Source organism: Oryctolagus cuniculus, chromosome 18, assembly GCF_964237555.1.
Source record: "Oryctolagus cuniculus chromosome 18, mOryCun1.1, whole genome shotgun sequence".
Taxonomy (NCBI): domain Eukaryota; kingdom Metazoa; phylum Chordata; class Mammalia; order Lagomorpha; family Leporidae; genus Oryctolagus; species Oryctolagus cuniculus.
Window position 1 is genome coordinate 41,877,549 of NC_091449.1, and position 19,822 is coordinate 41,897,370.

At 47.3% G+C, this 19,822-nt stretch overlaps 1 protein-coding gene across 9 annotated transcripts in view; it reads right to left on the reverse strand.

The window, feature by feature from the left end:
* Positions 1–19,260, reverse strand: part of CNOT1 (CCR4-NOT transcription complex subunit 1) — an 88,661-nt gene extending 69,401 nt beyond the window's left edge. For 8 of the 9 annotated variants that reach the window (XM_070061972.1, XM_051846837.2, XM_002711549.5 and 5 more), the window contains exon 1: positions 18,591–18,759. The gene's annotated coding sequence lies outside the window, so the exon portion shown is untranslated. Of the gene's footprint in view, positions 1–18,590; positions 18,760–19,143 lie in introns of those variants that run through there. The other variant, XM_051846836.2, reaches the window with a different exon arrangement.
* Between the last annotated feature and the right edge of the window lie 562 nt (positions 19,261–19,822).

The following is a 19,822-nucleotide window of genomic DNA, read 5'->3' on the forward strand; positions in this document are numbered from 1 at the left end:
GGGGGGGTGGGGGGCAGGCATTATGGAGCAGTGGATTAAGGTGCTGCTAATCAGAGTACTGTAGTTCCTGCTACTCAGCTTGGATTCTTGCTAAAGCATCCTGGCAGGCGGTGGATGATGGCTCAAGTGCCTACACCCCTAGCACCTATGTGGAAGATACAAATGGAGTTCCAGGCTCTTGGCTTCCACTTGGCCCAGTCCTGGCTTTATGGCCATTTGAGGAGAAAAACAACAGATAGAAGACATCTCTCTCTCTTTTTTTGAGGACAAAAACAACAGAAGACATCTCTTTCTCTCTCTCTCTGTCACTGTCACTCTATCTTTCAAATAGATGAAATACTTAAAAACTTCTAAAAATTTTTTAAAAACATGAAGAAAAGCTGGCACCACTCTCAGTAGGCTAATTCTCTGCCTGCGGCGCCAGCACCCTGGGTTCTAGTCCCGGTCGGGGCACCAGATTCTGTCTGTGTTGCTCCTCTTCCAGTCCAGCTCTCTGCTGTGGCCCGGGAGTGCAGTGGAGGATGGCCCAGGTGCTTGGGCCCTGTACCCGCATGGGAGACCAGGAGAGGCACCTGGCTCCTGGCTTTGGATCGGCATGCTGAGCTGGCCGCAGCGCACCAGTCGAAGCGGCCATTGGGGGGGTGAACCAACGGAAAAAGGAAGGAAGACCTTTCTCTCTGTCTCTCTCACTGTCCACTCTGCCTGTCCAAAAAAAAAAAAAAAAAAAGAAAAGAAAAAGAAGAAGAAGAAGAAGAAGAAGAAGAAATAATTCAGTAGAGCTGGATAAACTGGTGCATAGGATATCTGTATCTCATATGGGAGTGCATGGGTTCGAGTCCCACCTCTGCTTCCAAACCAGCTTCCCACACTAACGCCAAGTGGAAAGCAGAGATTAATGGCCCCAAATATTTAGGTTCCTAACATTCAGTCAGGAATGGAATTTCTGGCTTCTGGCTTCAGCCTGGCCCAGCCCAAATTATTGCTAGCATTTGGGGAGTGGACAGTGGATAGATCTCTTTCCCTCTATCATTCTTTCAAATAAATAAACCTATGGTTTTTTTTTTTTTTTTTAAAGCCCATTAGGAAGGGTGTTTAGACCTTCTGACAGTTTCTCAACACTAGACAAAGACTACAATTTTTAAAATTTCATAGGAAATGTATATTATAGAAAAATTACATATGGATTTTAAAATGTTTTACAGGAAAATACATATTGTGAAAATATAAATTACAGGAGCTAGTGTCATGCCGCGGTCAGTTAAGATGCCACCAGCTATGCTGGCATCTCATATGGGCACTGGGCATTTGCTGGGTTTGTGGGGCATTTGGGGTTTATGTCCCAGTTGCACCAGTCCCCTGGTATCGACTGGGGAAGCAGCAGAGGATGGCCCAAGCACTGGCCCTGCACCCACACGGGAGACCTGGATGGAGTTCCAAGCTCCTGGATTCAGCCTGGGCCAGTTCTCACTGTTACGGCCTCAATGTTACTACTTTGGGGCGTGTACCAGTGGATTTCAGAGATAGCCTCTCTGTAACTCTGCCTTTCAAATAAATAAATAGTTTTTAAAGAGACTTCAGATCAGATCAGCTCTGGCCGTTATAGCGATTTGGGGAGTTAAAAGACCTCTCTGTCTCTGCCTCCCTCTGTAACTCTGCCTTTCAGATAAATAAAAATAAATCTAAAAACAAAAACAAAAACAAAAAAAAACACTGTCCCTTAAAATATTACTGACTCAAGAACTCAAAGGAAATTGAAAAAGAAATTTGAGTATCCTTTATCATAGTAAAAAAAGAAGGGAAAAAGGCAGTAAAAATAAATTAGGGGCCAGCGCTATGGCGCAGCAGGTTAAGCTGCTTTCTGCAGTGCCAGCATCCCGTATGGGTGCTGGGAGTCCTAGCTGCTCCATTTCCAATCCATCTCCTTGATAATACACCCGGGAAAGCAGCAAAGGATGGCCCAAGTGCTTGGGCCCCTGCACTCATGTGGGAGACCTGGAAAAAACTCCTGGCTTCAGCCTGGCCCATAACCAGCAGTTGCAGCCATTTGGGAAGTTAACCAAGGGATGGGAAGATCTCTCTTTCCACCTACCTACCTACCTACCTATCTCCCTCCCTCCCTCTAACCCTGCCTTTCAAATACATCTTTTTAAAAAAATTTTTTTAATATTTTCTCTCTGTCTCTTTCACTGTCCACTCTGCCTGTCAAAAAAAAAAAAAAAAAGAAATTTTTTAAAATAAATTATAAGTGAACCAAAACCACAAATAGCCACTTAGATTTGCTATTATCAAGACAAAAGGTAAATGCTGATAAGGATATGGAGAGAAGAGAACCTCTGAATGTGGGAATGTGAATTAGTACAGCCATTGTAGAAAAAACTTAAAAGTCCCTCAACTAAAACTCAACCTATCACATGATCCAGCAATCCCAACACTGGCTATATATAAAGGTGACACTCTGAAGGTGCTAACATTTGCAGTTCCATGTTTATTACAAACTATTCACAATAGCCAAGAAATGGAAACTTGGATGTGTATTATGGTCCGGCAGATAAGATGCTTCTTGGGAAGCCTGCATCCCATATCCGAATAGCAGGAAAAACAACCCAAGTACTTGGTCCCTGCTATTCCAAATGGAGTTCCTAAGCTGGAGGGGGAGGGGGAGGGGGAAAGGGGGGAGGGAGAGGGTCTTCCATCGAAGGTTCACTCCCCACATTGCCACAACGGCTGGAGTTGAGCCAATCCGAAGCCAAAAGCTAGGAGCTTCTTCTGGGTCTCCCACATGGGTTTCAGAGGGCCAAGCACTTGGGCCATCTTCCACTGCTGCTCAGGTCATAAGCAGAGAGCTGGATAGAAAAAGGAGGACCAGCTGGGACACGAACTGGCATCCATATGGAATGTGGCACTGCAGGAGGAGGCTTAGCCTACTATGCCACAGCTCTGCACCACCCCCACTTTATTTTAATGGAAACAACCTAAGTGTCTATCAACTGATGAATAAAGAAAATATTTTAAAATGTGGTATAAAATACACAGTGGAATACTATTCAGCCATTAAAATGGATGAAATCTTGCCATCTGCAACTTGCCATCTGCAACACAGATGAAATTGGAAATTATTAAGTGAAATAAACCAAGTACAGAAAGACAAATACCACATGATCTCACGTATGCAATCAAAAACTGATCTCAGAGATGGTGGCTGCCAGAGGCTGAGGACAGAAGGGGAATGGGACAGCCGGGAACAGACTGACAAGTACAAAGTTATAGTAAAAACACAGTGAAAAAGTTTGGATGTTCTACTACACGGTAGGGTGACTAACTTGCTATACATTTCTCAACAAAAAAATGTATGCTCAATTTTTTACCATAAGGAAATGTTTAATATGTGAAGAGATAGACATGTTTACCTTGACTGGACATTATGCAATGTGCACACCTCTCAGAGTATCACATGTTACCCATAAATATGTACCAGTTTTATGTGCCAATTGAAAGTTTGCAAAATTTTGGGACAGACACTGTGGCACAGCAGATATGTACGCCACTGCTTAGGATGCTTGCATTCCTTATCAAAGTACAGACTTCACTCCCAGCAACCTCATTTCCAATCCAGCTTCCTGCTAATGCACCAGAGAAGCCAGGAGATGGCGCAAGTACTTTAGGTTCCTGTCACCTGGCCCTGGGCTCCTGGTTTTGGCCTGGCCCAGATCCAGCTGTGGCAGGCATTTAGGGGAGTAAACCAGTAAATGGAAATCTCATCTCTCCCTTATCATTCTGCCTTTCAATTAAATCTTTAAAAGAAAAAAGCAACATCTATACTAGTAACTCTCAAAGTTCTACCACCCCAAATCTCTCCTATAGTATCCCAATTTGTATCATATGATTTCCTACTCAGCATCTTGAACTCAGCATGTTCAAAAATAAGCTTCTAATTTTATTCCACTTCAATGATGCTACAGGCATGCAAAGCCATCCCCAGAGTTGATGATTTATCTACCCATAATTTACTCCAGCCAAAATCTTGGACTATTCACATTCCTCATAACCAATCTGTCAGAAATTCCTCTTAGCTCTAGCTATATAACTGGAATCCAACCAATTCTCACCACTTCAATCTATGGTAATCTTAGAGAGACACCTGGATTGGGGCCAGCGCTGTGGCACAGTAGATTAATCCTTCTCCTGTGGCACCGGCATCCCATATGGGCACCAGTTCTAGTCCTGGCTGCTCCTCTTCGAATCCAGCTCCCTGCTGTGGCCTGGGAAAGCAGTAGAAGATGGCCCAAGTCCTTGGGCCCTGCACCTGCGTGGGAGACCAGGAAGAAGCACCTGGCTCCTGGCTCCTGGCTTCGGATCGGCGCAGCTCCGACGCGGTGGCCATTGGAGAGTGAACCAGTGGATGTAAGACCTTCCTCTGTTTCTCCCTCTCATTGTCTGTAACTCTACCTCTCATAAATAAAATCTTAAAAAAAAAAAAAAAAAAAAAAAAAAAAGACACCTGGATTACTATGCTAGCCTTCAGACCAGAATGGTCTCTTTTGCTACCCTCACTTCCTACAGTCTATTTTCAACATAACAGAAAAACACTTTAAAAAAAAAAAAAAAAACCTTGGGGCCAGTGTTGTGGCATAGCAGGTAAAGCCACTTCCTGCAATGCCAGCCTCCCACATGGCCACCAATTCAAGTACTGGCTGTTCCACTTCCAATGCAGATCTCTGATAATGGTGTGGGAAAAGCTGCTGAAGATGGCCCAAGTACTTTGCCCCTGCCACCCACATGGGAGATGCCAATGAAGTTCCTGGCCCAGACCTGGCCATTGTGACCATCTGGGCAGAGAACCAGAAAATCGAAGATCTCTCCGATTCCCCTTCTCTCTGTAACTCTTTCAAATAAATAAATCAGTCTTTAAATACACACACATACAACTCATGTCACCCTATGTCCAAAACCTTCCACTTAAGTCTAGACTGCATCTTCAGCACCAGTATTGATGCTCTAATTTGCAGAATGTGTATACATTGCAACACTGTAACACATTGAGCCCTTTCAGTGGCCTAGGAACAGTTTTATTGAATCTAACCACTGATATTCTTCAGGCTTCCTCTTGTCTCCCTTTTTCAGTTCTCTCTCCCTGCTGCTTCTCAGACATACTCCCTCTCTGTACCAAGAGTTACCTTAGCCTAAAATATTCTTCCTACAGCTACCAACAGTTAACTGTCTCACCAAGTCTTTACTCAAATCACCTTCTCTTTGAAGACCACCATTACTATCTTATGCATAACTCCAACACCCACTCCCCACATCCCTGCCCACCTCTTCTCCACATCACATCACCTAATGCCCCCTTTACCTCCTTTTCTGTCAGTCTCCCTTTCAAATAAATAAATCAGGGGAGGGGAGAGAGAGGGGATGAAGAAGTTGCTGATGAGCTGATGGAGAAATCTTATTTACCATGTGCTATAGAATATACTCAGGCAGACGAAAATGAGATGGACTGTCCAAGATAATGGCAACAGCGACTGAGAGGTGGGCTCCTGACAAGAATAACTAGGACTCTTGTCTTGTTTCAGTTGCATCCAAAAAAGCTACAATGTCACAATACCAGCCCATAGTCTAACTTTGAAAAAAAAAATTAAAACTTTTTACTGGGGTTGGCACGGTGGCATAGCTGGTAAAGCTGCTGTCTGGAGTGCCAGCATCCCATATGGGCACAGTTCAAGTCCCAGCTTCTCCACTTCCGATCCAGCTCCCTGATAATTCACCTAGGAAAGCAGTGGGAGGATGGCCCACGTCCTTGGTCTCTTGCACCCATGTGGAAGACCTGGAAGAACCTCCTGGCTTCAGCCTGGCCCATCCCCAGTTGTTGCAGCCATTTAGGGAGTGAAGCAGCAGATAACATTGGATGAAAGATTTCACTCTGTCTCTCCTTCTCTAACTCTGCCTTTCAAATAATCTTTAAAAAAAAAAAAAAAAACTTTAAAAAATAACTATAAAAGGCAGATATTATAATGACGGTACATTGATTCTAACAAATCCATCTAAAATGTTGGTTCAATTATTAGTATCTTAGTTATAATTACTGTGTATATAATAGGATAATTTATGCCAGCACAATAAACACTAAGTACAATTGTTCTAATTACTAAACATGCTAGTTTATGTAATCCCAGTAACTTCTGAGGAAAATACTATTATCCCAACTTAATAATGACAGCTAATTCAACTTGTGATTAGTAAGCAGACTATTTTGAGGCCACTACTGTGACACAGCAGGTAAAGCTACTGCCTGCCATTCTGGCGTTCCATATAGGCACTGGTTTGTGTCCTGGCAGCTCCACTTCTGATTCAGCTCCCTGCTAATGGTCTGGGAAAAGCAGCAAGACAGCCTAAGTACTTAGGCCCCTACCACCCATGTGAGACCCTGGCTTCTGGCTTTGACCTGGCCATTGCATTCATCTGGGGAGTGAACCAGCAGTTGGGGAGATTCTCCCTCCCTCCTTCCCTGCCTTCTCTTCCTCCCTCCCTCCCTTGCTAACTCCAACTTTCACATAAATAAAGGAATCTTTAGAAAAAATATTTTTAATTTTAATTTGTTTTATTTTATCTGAAAGGCAGAAAGATAAAAAGGTGTATCTTCCACCTGCTGGTTCACTGTCAACAGCTGGGGACAGGACAGGCCAGGTCAAAGTAAGGAGCCTGGAACGTAATACAGGTATTCCACATGCAGGACAGGGACAAAGTTCCCGAGCGATCACCTGCTACCTCCCAAAGCGCAGAAGGAAGCTACAACTGGGAGGACAGCTGGGACTGGGGTTCAATCCCAGGCACTCCAATAAGATGCAGGTATCCTGAAAGGTATCTGTATCTACTGCACCAAATATTGGCCCCAAGTAAACAGAAAAATTTGGGGGGTTTGGGGAAGGTTTTATTTATTTTATTTGAAAGGCAAAATTACAGAGAGATGGACAGAGATGTTCCATCTGCTGGCTCACTCTCCAAATGGCTGCAAAAGCCAAGTCAAAGCAAGGAGCTTCATTCATGTCTCCCGCACAGGTGGCAGGGACCTAAGCACTTGGGCCATCTTCTGCTGCTTTCCCTGGCACATTAGCAGAGAGCTGGACTGGAAGTGGAGCAGCTGGGACACAAATGGGTGCCTGTATAGGATTACCAGCATTACAGATTGTGGCTTAACTTGCTATGCCACAATGCTGGCCCCAAAAATAGTAAAAATTTGAAGACACTGGATAGAGGTAAAATTTTAAAACAGAATCCTGTATTACAGCTTCAAAATCATTTTGTAGGAGCCTAAATAATTGTTTGAATATCAATTCCTGATATCATTATCTCCAAGAGTTAACGTAAGCATTTTAGGTCTCTAAATCTTCATATCTGCTGCTGAGAACACTCAAGAATCATTTTATTTTAAAAGATTTATTTATCCACTTGAAAGTCAGTTACACAGAGAGAGGAGAGGCAGAAAGCTACAGAGGTATAGAGGTCTTCCATCCGGTGGTCGCTCCACAACTGGCCACAACGGCAGGAGCTCCGCGGGTCCAAAGCCAGGTGCCAGGAGCTTCTTCCGGGTCTCCCATGCGGGTGTAGGTGCCCAAGCACTTGGGCCATCTTCCACTGCTTTCCAAGGCCATAGCAAGAGCTGGATCGGAAGTGGAGCAGCTGGGTCTTGAACCAGCGCCCATATGGGATGCCGGCACTTCAGGCAAGGGCTTTAACCTGCTGCGCCACAGTGCTGGCCAACAAATCATCTTTAATTCACACCATTTTCATCCAGGAAATGACCACTTCTATGTATTTTTTAGAAGTGTAACTGGGGCAAGCGCTGCGGCATAGTAGGTAAAGCCTCTGCCTGTGGTGCTGGCATCCCATATGGGTATCAGTTTGAGTCCCAGCTGCTCCACTTCAGATTCAGCTTCCAACAAATGTGCCTGGGAAAGCAGTGGAAGATGGCACTTGGGACCTGTATCCAAGTGGGAGACACGGAAGAAGCTCCCGGCTCCTGGCTCCTGACTTTAGATTGGCCCAGTTCCACCTATTATGGCCATCTGGGGAATGAACCAGCAGACTGGAAGATCTGTCTGTCCCTCTCTATAACTCTTGCTCTCAAATAAATAAATAAATAAATATTTAAAAAAAAAAAAAAAGAGAGAGAGAGAAGAGGAATCCATAAGAGAATTAAAGAAGATGAATCCACTGAGAATTAAAAAAAAAGGTAACTGAAAACACTACGTATCCATCAGAACACTAAGTAAATCATAAAATGGACTGTGTAATCATTAAGACTACAAATTGGCCAGCGCCGCGGCTCAATAGGCTAATCCTCCACCTTGCGGTGCCGGAACACCAGGTTCTAGTCCCGGTCGGGGCGCCGGATTCTGTCCCGGTTGCCCCTCTTCCAGGCCAGCTCTCTGCTGTGGCCAGGGAGTGCAGTGGAGGATGGCCCAAGTGCTTGGGCCCTGCACCCCATGGGAGACCAGAAGCACCTTGCTCCTGGCTTTGGATCAGTGCGGTGCACCGGCCGCAGCGTGCCAGCCGTGGCGGCCATTGGAGGGTGAACCAACGGCAAAAGGAAGACCTTTCTCTCTGTCTCTCTCTCTCACTATCCACTCTGCCCGTCAAAAAAAAAAAAAAAAAAAAAAAAAGACTACAAATTATTTTTACAAGATAAATACTATTAAAGAGGAAAATGCAAGTTATTTAATAGTGATGGTTCGCGTAATTAGGTTGCATATATATCCTTACATGTAGAGTTACTTAGAAACACACTACCTGAAAAGTCAAAGGAACGAAGAAAAAAACTTTAATTTTCTGTCAAAATAAAACATTAACTTTCAACAAAATTAGGTCAGTGAAGTTTTGTGTATTCCAAAAATTGTCTAAGCAATCAGTGGATGCTATTCATCTTACTCAAAGAAGAGTTAAGAGATGACCAGAGTGCTGTCCTTAGAAAGCCATACAAGGTTGGGGGCCGGCACTGTGGCACAGCGTGTTACCGCCCTGGCCTGAGGTGCCGGCATCCCCTATGGGTTCCAGGGCGAGGCATGGCTGCTCCACTTCTGATCCAGCTCTCTGCTGTGGCCTGGGAAAGCAGTGGAGAGTAGCCCAGATCCTTGGGCCCTTGCACCCATGTGGGAGACCCAGAAGAAGCTCCAGGCTTCAGACAAAGTTAGGTAAGGAAATTAGGAAGAAAAATAGTCTCAGAAATCAAACAAGTCTTCTGAAAAATAATGAAACCTAGGAGGAACAGTATCCGCAAGAACCCAAGGACAAATATTTGAGAAATGTCCATTTTAGTAAGCAGCCTCCCAAACAGCCTCTAGTGATCTCTGCCTAAGATTTACACTGTCACATATTCCCCTCTCCTGAAGTGTGAGCGAGACTTCCACAAAAGAAAAGTCATTTTTCAAGATTAAATCACGGGACAGCACTGTGACCCAGCAGGTTAACACCCTGGCCTGAAGCGCCAGCATTCCAAATGGGTACTGGTTCAAGACCCGGCTGCTCCACTTCCGATCCTGCTCTCCGCTACATCCAGCCTGGGAAAGCAGCGGAAAATGGCCCAAGTGCTTGGGTCCCTGCACCCGTGTGAGAGACCCAAAGAAGCTACTGGCTCCTGGCTTCGGATCAGCGCAGCTCCGGCCATTGTGGCCATCTGGGGAGTGAACCAGCAGATGGAAGACCTCGCTCTCTGTCTCTCTAACTCTACACTCTGCCTGTCAAATAAAATAAATCTTAAAAAAAAAAAAAAAATTAAATCACAAGAATTAGAGTGATTTGTCTTGCTTTGTTTGTTCACCTCAGAGCCTGTGCTTTGGGAAGGAAGAAAGCTGTCATGTTTTGAGAAACCGAATGGAGAAGGTAGAATATGGCAATGAACTTTAGTCTCTCCAGTATTTGAAGCCTACCAACTGCCACGTAAGTGAAACCAAAATATCTCCCCACACCACAATCTATAGATGACTGTAGCCTGCATATTATCTTCTTTTAAATAAAAATTTATTTATTTATTTATTTATTTATTTATTTGAAAGGCAGAGTTACACAGAAAGAAAGGAGAGGCAGAGAGAAAGAGGTCTTCCATCGGCTGGTTCACTCCCCGATTGGACGCAATAGCCAGAGCTGTACCAATCCAAAGCCAGGAGCTTCTTCCAGGTCTCCCACACAGGTACAGGGGCCCAGAGTCTTGAGCCATCTTCTGCTTTCCCAGGCCATACCAGAGAGCTGGTTTGGAAGTGAAGCAGCCGGGACTCGAACCAACGCCCATATAGGATGACGGCACTGTAGGCAGCAGCTTTACCCATTACGCCACAGCACCAGCCCCATACTTTTTTTTTTTTTTTTTTTTTTTTTTTGGTCAGGCAGAGTGGATAGTGAGGGAGAGAGACAGAGAGAAAGGTCTTCCTTTGCCGTTGGTTCACCCTCCAATGGCTGCCGTGGCCATCGGGCTGCAGCCGGCGCACCGCGCTGATCCGATGGCAGGATCTTTTTTTTTTTTTTTTTTTTTTAATTTGACAGAGTTAGACAGTGAAAAAGAGAGAGAGAAAGGTCTTCCTTCCGTTGGTTCACCCTCCAAAATGACCACTACGGCCAGAGCTACATCGATCCAAAGCCAGGAGCCAGGAGCTTCTTCCTGGTCTCCTATGCAGGTGGCAGGTGCCCAAGCACTTGAGCCATCTTCCACTGCCTTCCCAGGCCACAGCAGAGAGCCAGACTGGAAGAGAAGCAACCGGGACTAGAACCCAGCATCCATATTGGATGACAGCGCTGCAGGCGAAGGATTAACCTAGTGAGGTACTGGCCCCTCAAAAAAATAAATCTTAAAAAAGAAGAGAGAGAGGAAAGCAAAAACTACTAAGAGCCAACTTTATAAGGCAGCAACTTAAACCACAGCTTACAATGCATGCATCCAATCCTGAAGTGCTGTTCAAGCCTTAGCTGCAGGGCCAGCGCTAAGGAATAGCGGGTAAAGCCACCTCATGCAGTGCCAACATCCCATGTGGGCACAGTTCAAGCCCCAGTCGCTCCACTTCCAATCCAGCTCCTGCTATGGCCTGGGAAAGCAGCAGAAATTGGCCCAAGTCCTTGGGCCCCTGCACCCATGTGGGAGACCTGGAAGAAGCTCCTGGCTCCTGGCTTCAGCTCAGCTCTGGCTGTTACGGTCATTAGGAAGCGAACCAACAGATGGAAGACCTCTCTCTGGCTTGACCTTTCTCTGCAACTCTTTCAAATAAATAAAATAAATCTTTAAAAAAAAAAAAAAAAAAGGCCCAGCTGCTTCAGTTGAAATCCAGCTAACATACCTAGGAAGATGGTCAGAATATCTGGGCCCTACCACCCATGTGGGAGAACCACAGAGTTCCTTGCTTCTGGCTTCAGTCTGAAAACAACAGCCATCTGGGAAGTAAACCAGCAGATGAATATATTTCTCTTTCAAATAAAACAACTTACAGACAGTTCATTTAAGTATGTACTGGAATGATGGACAGTCCAGATAAAAGGCGCAAAGATATGTATGGCTTTGACACAAAACAGAATTATACTGCCAAAGGCAGAGAGGGAATTAACACATAGCTCTAGGCAAGATATTAGGAGGACTTTTAAACAGCCGAATATTTTCAAAGCAACGACTTGGGAAGTAACCTGGCAGTCAAAAATTAATTGTAAGGGCTGGAGCTGTGGCACAGCGGGTAAAGCCACCGCCTGCAGCACTAGTTTGAGTTCCAGCTGCTCCACATCTGATCTGGCTCTCTGCTGTGGTCAGGGAAGCAGTGGAAGATGGTCCAAATCCTTGGGCCCCTGCACCCACATGGGAGACCCAGAAGAAGCTCCCGAGTCTATATCAGCACAGCTCCGCCCTCTGAGGCCACTTGGGAGTGAGCCAGCGAATGGAAGACCTCTCTCTGTGTAGTGGTTTTTTTTTTTTTTTTTTACAGGCAGAGTTAGTGAGAGAGAGCGAGAAAGGTCTTCCTTTTTCCGTTGGTTCACCCCCGAAGTGGTCACTTCTGCCGGCGCATTGCGTCTGGTGCACTGCGCCGGTCCAAAGCCAGAAGCCAGGTGCTTCCTCCTGGTCTCCACACGGGTGCAGGGCCCAAGGACCTGGGCCATCCTCTGCTGCCCTCCCGGGCCACAGCAGAGAGCTGGACTGGAAGAGGAGCAACCGGGACAGAATCCAGCACCCGGGGTGCCAGCACCACAGGCGGAGGATTAGCCTAGTAAGCCGTGGCACCAGCCAAGCTTTCAAATTAAAAAGAAAAAAAAAAAAAGAATTAACTATATTTCTAGAATCTTTTACAATTAGAATATATTTATGAGTATGTATAGTATTTACATAATAAAGAAATTCAATAACCAAATGACAGGGAAAAGATAATAACAATGATTTAGGAAACTACTGCAAAAAAGATAAAAGGATAACTATTCTTGTTAGGTTATACTACCCACTATACTTTGTCCAAACCCAAAGAGTATACAACACCAAAAGGAAAAGAATCCTAAACTATGGATTTCAGGATATGATGATGTGTGGAGGGCTCACCAATTGTAACAAATTTACCACTCTGGTGAGGGATGGTGATAATAAGGAATGCTAGCTAGTGCAGAGGTAGGGGTATGTAGGAAATCTCTGTACCTTCAGCTTAATTTGAGTGTGAAACACTGCTCTAGAAAATTAAAAACTTTTGGGGCACATGCTGTGGCAGATTAGGTAAAACCACTGCATGCAGTGCCAGCATCCCATATGGGCACTGGTTCAAGTCCCAGCTGTTCCACTTCCAATCCAGCTGTCTGCTATGGCTTGGGAAAGCTGAAGATGGCCCTATTCCTTGGGTCCTTGCATCCACTTGGGAGACCCAGAAGAAGCTCCTGGCTCCTGGCTTCGGATCGGCGCAGCTCCAGCAGTTGCGGCCAACTGGGGAGTGAACCAGCAGATGTAAGACACCTTTCTCTCTCTCTCTGCTTCTCCTCTGTATAACTCTTTCAATAAATAAATCTCTTTAAAAATTAAAAACATTTAAAAACAAAGGTTAGATGCTATAAACCCGAGGTGAAAATCTCCCAAACTAATCATCTAAAAAGGGAAAATGGGGCCGGTGCCGCGGCTCACTAGGCTAATCCTCCGCCTTGCAGCGCCGGCACACCGGGTTCTAGTCCCGGTCGGGGCCCCGGATTCTGTCCCGGTTGCCCCTCTTCCAGGCCAGCTCTCTGCTGTGGCCAGGGAGTGCAGTGGAGGATGGCCCAGGTGCTTGGGCCCTGCACCCCATGGGAGACCAGGAAAAGCACCTGGCTCCTGGCTCCTGCCATCAGATCAGCGCGGTGCGCCGGCCGCGGCGGCCATTGGAGGGTGAACCAACGGCAAAGGAAGACCTTTCTCTCTGTCTCTCTCACTGTCCACTCTGCCTGTCAAAAAAAATAAAAAAATAAAAAATAAAAAATAAAATAAATAAAAAAATAAATAAAAAGGGAAAATGGTGAGCTCTAAATATGAAGCTTAAGAACATTAGGATAGTGTCTCTCAATGTATTTCATCAGTCCACTACCTCACACACACCCTCTCCTACACAGTTCAGCATCTCATTTAGCATTTTAGAAATTTTCTTCTAACAACTATAATAAAACTAACCAAGGCATACATTCTAGAGATTTATGCTGAACCTTCCAGAATTAAAGACTGAAATATATTTATTTTCCTTTTACAACTGTATTTATTTACTTAAAAGGCAGAGCAACTCAAGTGGCCACAACAGTAAGGTCTGGTTCAGTCTGACGCCAGGAGCCCAGAATTCCATCCCCATCTCCCACATATGTGTCACAGACCCAAGAACTTGGGGCATCAATCTCTGCTGCCTTCCAAGCACATTAGCCAGATCAGGGTGATATAGCTTAGGGGGTAAAGCTGCCACCTGGTATGCCAGTATCCCATTTGGGCACCTGTTCTGATCCAGCTCCCTGCTAATGGCCTGGGACAAGTAGAAGCTGGTACAAGTGTTTAGGTCCCTGCACCCATGTGGGAAATGAAGATTGAGTTCCTGGTTCCTGGCTTCAGCCTGGGCCATTGCGGCCATCTTGGGAGTGAAGCAGTTGGTGAAAGATCTGTCTGTCCCTCTCTGTAGCTGACATTCAAATACATAATAAATATCTTTTTTAAAAAAAGGAGTGGAGCAGTAGAGATGCAAACCAACAACATCCCCTTAACCCTCTGTGCCACGATGCAGGCACCAGAAACACATTTCTTAAATCTGCACTCTACACTCTGAAGGCTTGCAATTTCTTCAAATCTCACTGTTTCAGATTAAGTTTACAGCTCTAATTACAACTTCTCAAACAATGTTTTCCAATGATCAACTTATTTGCTTTGCTACATTTTTGCAAATTTACGAGTAAAACGTACATTTTGAAAGCTACTGTGGGGCCAGCACTGTGGCATAGCAGGTTAAGCCACCACATGCAGTGCCGGCATCCCATATGGGCACTGGTTCGAGTCCCAACTGCTCTACTTCCGATCCAGCTCTCTGCTATGGCCTTCAGCTCTAGAAAGCTCTGGGAAAGCAGAAGATGCCCCAAGTCCTTGGGCCCCTGTACCCACATGGGAAACCCAGAAAAAGCTCCTGGCTCCTGATCAGCACAGCTCTCTCTCTCTGCCTCTCCTCCTCTCTCTGTGCAACTATTTTAAGAAGCCAGCACTGTGTCTTAGACGGTAAAGCCACCACCAGATGTACTGGCATTCCATATGGGTGCCAGTTCTAGTCCCGACTGCTCCACTTCCCATCCAGCTCTCTGCCATGGCCCGGGAAAGCAAAAGATGGCCCAAGTCCTTGGACCCATCCACCCCCGTGGGAGACCCAGAAGCAGCTCCTGACTCTAGGTCGTCACAGCTCCGACCACTGAGGCCATTTGGGGAGTAAACCAGCAGATGGAAGACCTCTCTGCTTCTGCCTCTCTGTATCACTAATTTTTTTTTAAAGATTTACTTTTATTTATTTGAAAGACAAAGTTACAGAGAGGTAGAGACAGAGAGAGAGGTCTCCCATCTGCTGGTTCACTCCCCAGATGGCCGCAATGGTCGGAGCTGCGCCGAAGCCAGGAGCTTCTTCGGGGTCTCCCATGTTAGGACAGGAGCCCAAGGACTTGGGCCATCCTCCACTGCTTTGCCATAACAGAGAGCTGGATCGGAAGAGGAGCAGCCGGGACAAGAACCAGAGCTCAAATGGGATGCTGGCGCTTCAGGCCAAGGCATTAACCCACTGCGCTACAGCGCCAGCCCCAACACTAACTTGCAAACAAACAAGTAAATCTTAAAAAAAAAAAAAAAAAAAAAAAAAAAAAAAAAAAACCTACTGTAGGGGGCCTGGCACTGTGAAATAGCATGTAAAGCTGCTGCCTGAGGTGCTGACATCCCATGTGGTCTCTGGTTCGAGTTCCGGCTGCTCCGCAGGCGGAGGATTAACCTACTGCACCACCCCATGATAAATATATCTTTAAAAATAAATTCACTGGCCAATATTTTTGTTAATATAAGCATAACAAGCATTTCCCAAAAAATTAATCTTAAAATTTGAGAGTATTCAATTAGAAGTATTACGGACAAACTTCCTTTTGCGGCATTAAGTACCAAAGATTTGCATTACCACACAGAATGAAATAAATGAAATTAGGCTTGTTAAAATGCAATCTTTGGGGTTACTGCCGTGATGCAGTGGGTTAAGTTGCTGCTTGCAATGCCAGCACCCCTTACTGGAGCAACAGTCCCCACTTCCGACCCAACTGCCTAATGTACTTGGGAAAGCCAGAGGATGACGGCCCAAGTGCTTGGGGCCCTGCCACCTAAGTTGGAGACCCAGATGGAATTTGGGGTTCCTGACTTCAAAATGGTCCACCTCCAGACATTAAGGCCATTTGGAGAGGGAACCAGTAAATGGGAGATCCTCAATCTCTCTGTCACCCTGCCTTCCAAATATATAAACCTTAAAAAAAAAAAAAAAAAAGCGCTTGTCATAACTAGATCAGAATCTAATAAAAAACATACTTAGAAAAAGTACAGGCCGGCGCCACGGCTCACTAGGCTAATCCTCCGCCTTGCGGCACCAGCACACCAGGTTCTAGTCCTGGTTGGGGCGCCGGATTCTGTCCCGGTTGCCCCCCTTCCAAGCCAGCTCTCTGCTGTGGCCAGGGAGTGCAGTGGAGGATGGCCCAGGTCCTTGGGCCCTGCACCCCATGGGAGACCAGGATAAGTACCTGGCTCCCAGCTTCGGATAAGCACGGTGCTCTGGCCGCAGCACGCCGGCCGCAGCGGCCATTGGGAGGTGAACCAACAGAAAAGGAAGACCTTTCTCTCTGTCTCTCTCACTGTCCACTCTGCCTGTCCAAAAATTAAAAAATAAAATAAAGTACATGCAAGGATAATTTGAGATTAGGCTCTAAACCATATATTTTTTTTTTTTTTTGACAGGCAGAGTGGACAGTGAGAGAGAGAGAGAGACAGAAAGATCTTCCTTTGCCGTTGGTTCACCCTCCAATGGCCGCCGCGGCCAGCGCGCTGCGACCGGCGCACCGCGCTGATCCGAAGCCGGGAGCCAGGTACTTATACTGGTGTCCCATGGGGTGCAGGGCCCAAGCACCTGGGCCATCCTCCACTGCACTCCCTGGCCACAGCAAGAGAGCTGGCCTGGAAGAGGGGCAACCGGGACAGAATCCGGCGCACCGACCGGGACTAGAACCCGGTGTGCCGGCGCCGCTAGGCGGAGGATTAGCCTAGTGAGCCGCGGCGCGGGCCTAAACCATATTCTTAAAGAGCTGGCATTTCCTTTTCTGTCCTCAGTTTTTTAATGTTTTAACCTAATATAAGGGGGATATCACAGTACTCTGCTTCGACAAGAACCATGCCAGAGACCAGGCTTAAGCCCCACTAAATATTCAAAAGAGATTTTAAAAAGAAAACTAAGCCAAGGTTCCCATCAAGTGAGGAAGGAAGCAAGGAGAGCATTTCAGTTCTGTTTAACCATAACGCCACAAAACCCTGCACTAAAACTTTGGTATGAAAGTCGTTTCAGTTACCAGTGGTCAGGTCTGGTTGCCTTGACTCTAGCTAAAGGACTCGGGACACACACTTGTTGAAGGGTCCAGTTCTATCCACATGCGGCACAGCCAGCTTTTATGTATCATCATCCCCATTTTCTCCTTAGACAAGGTAACAATTTCCAGTGTCCTAAAACACAATTATTTAAACTGTTACCATATACCCCAGTAATAACTAAAATACTGTGCTGCCAACCTTTGGAAGGGTAAGAATGCCAACCAGGAACACAGATCATAAGTAAATCCCAGTGTACCGCTGCAAAAAATAAATTTGGTCTGCCTCTGTTTGACCTACTTCCTGGTGTTTTACTCACCCATTCCCGTTTTGTTTTTTTAATCCATGTAGCTCTCTATTCCTTTCCAAAGAGCTGTCATGAGGGAAATACTCAAAATTGTTGACAGCATTTTTATCATTCACTTAAAAAAAAATCCACAAGTAGCCACAGGCAATAGAATAGAGCAACAGCAAAATTAAGTACTCAGTTTTCAAGGAAAAGACTTTTTTACTGCAGTCCCAAGAAATGTGACGTGGGGTCGGGTGACTTGAGGCGAGAAGTTTACTTCTCATACACTTTAAACGCAACGCTTTCCAAAGCTCACAGCCAACAAGCACTTTCTTCGCTAACCTACTACACAGTGCACTCCCGGCGGTTCTGCAGACGAGAGTGATACGGGGAAGGGGTGTTTGGGTTTGGCCTCAAGTAACACCCAGAACCCGGGCAGCTCGTCTCTCGGCAGCCGCGAGGCCTCCAAGCGCTCGGCTCACCAGGGCGACCCCCGCCCGGGCGAGCAGAACCGCCGCTGAGGCAGACACCGGCCCGAGCGGGTGGGCGGCCGGCCCCGCAGCAACCGTAAGCGCCGCGGCGCGCGAGTGGAACAAAAACCTGTGGCGAGAATGAGGAAGTGCTCGCTCCCGCCCGCCCCTCCCACCGGCAGACACCCGAAACACGGGGGGTTTGACAACGTGCTGGGGGCGGAGGAGGGGGCAGCGCGGCAGCCCCGGCGCCCTGGAGCCACCCGGGAGCCCTAACAACTCGGAATCCGGCTGCCTGGCCCGAGGAGCTAGGCCTCGGGGACCGAAGCTCGCTGCACCCTGCCGGGAGCCCGAACAGAAAAGGAGCAGTTGAGGAGCTCGCGGAGTTTGAGGAGGGTGCAGCCCGCGCGAAGCCAGGCCCAGGGGCCCCAGCTGCCACCCACTGCGCCGCCAGGCCCCGGCCGGGGGCCACCCCGGGTCTCACCCCGCACCGAACCTGTGCGCTTCCAAAAGCCTTCGCGCCAACGCCTTCTCCTCGGCGCCCGGAGCCTCCGCGGGCCGTGGGGAAAGAGTCCGTCCTCTCCCGCCTCGCCCCACTTCCCTGTCCCGGCTGCCTCTTACTCCCCGGAGCTCCGGGAAACGCTCCCTGTAGCCCCAGGTCCACCCCCGTTCCCTTCTCCCCACCCCGGCACTCGCGCTCCCAGGCTGACACCGCCAGCCTACTCCAGCCTCTGACCCCAGCCCGCCTCACCTCAGGCGGTTCCGGTGGCGCTGGACACAGGAAACTCCTGGGTCCCCGACTCCGGCTCTCCTCGACCCCCTCTTCGGTTAACTCCGCTTGTTTCTCTACAAAATGGCGCCGGAGGTCGCGCGCTCACGTCGCGGCCTTTCCCCTCCCCGTTCCCATTTCATCATTCGCTGCCCGCCCGAGGAGGGAGGGCCCCCGCATCAGCCAATGACCTCAGCCCGCTCGCCGTTCCCGACCAATCACCGTCAGGGACCCGCGGATTCAAACCAATCACAAACTATCACTTGCAGAAGTCAAGGAAGAAACCAGGCTCCTGCTAGCAACTACCAATCAAGACCCTTACTTCGCGGTCTTTGGCCAATTGCCGCTCACCAGCCCCGAGGGACCCGAGTCGGAGCCCTCGCGCCTGCGCTCCAGGCGAGGGCCAATGGGGAGAGGCTGATAACTTCGATTCGGGGCTTCCCGGACTTCCCACCTGCCCTCGAAGTCTTCAACCAATGGGGGCCAGCGATTGCCTCCGAGAAACAAAAAATCAGGGGGAAGCATAACTCCTCACCACCCTGCGCGGGAACTAGTTCGAATCGGAGTGCGACGGCCTTCCTCAACTTTCCTTCTTCACTTTCCTTCCTCTTTCGAAATGTCACGGTCCAGCACACTGTGGGGATGCCCAGTGGAAACATTCCCCTCCCCTCGGGTCCTTTTGGAGGGGAACGCCAGCAGGCAGAAAGCGAGCCAGGTTGGGACGCTTTGAATCCTGGGAGTTGTAGTCCCGCGCCTCACGCCTTTGCGGTCGCAAAAGTATGCGTTGCCTCCCGTCACCTGCGGCGCTGTAGGAAGAGCAGTGCATGCAGGGGAATGTAGTCTCCCACGCTCCCCCCCAGCCTTATCTTGCTTGGCTTTCCTTAAGGGAACTTTCACTTCTAGTCTACCTATGGGAGAAGTGACTCCTTTGGAAAGAGATAAGGAACTCAAGTTGTCTTTCTGGCTGAAGCCCTGGAAGCGCTGTGGAAACGATATTTCCTGTCTCATACTACCTTTTGTGCCTAAACACACTTCGTAAAACTTGTGGCAAAAGTACATAAACTTACTATCTTAACCGTTTTTAAAGCCTGTGGTTTTAAAAAAAAAAAAAAGATTTTTATTTATTTATTTGAATGGCAGAGTTACAGAAAGGCAGAGGCAGAAAGAGAGAGAGTCTTCCAACTGCTGGTTCACTCCCCAAATGGCCGGAACTA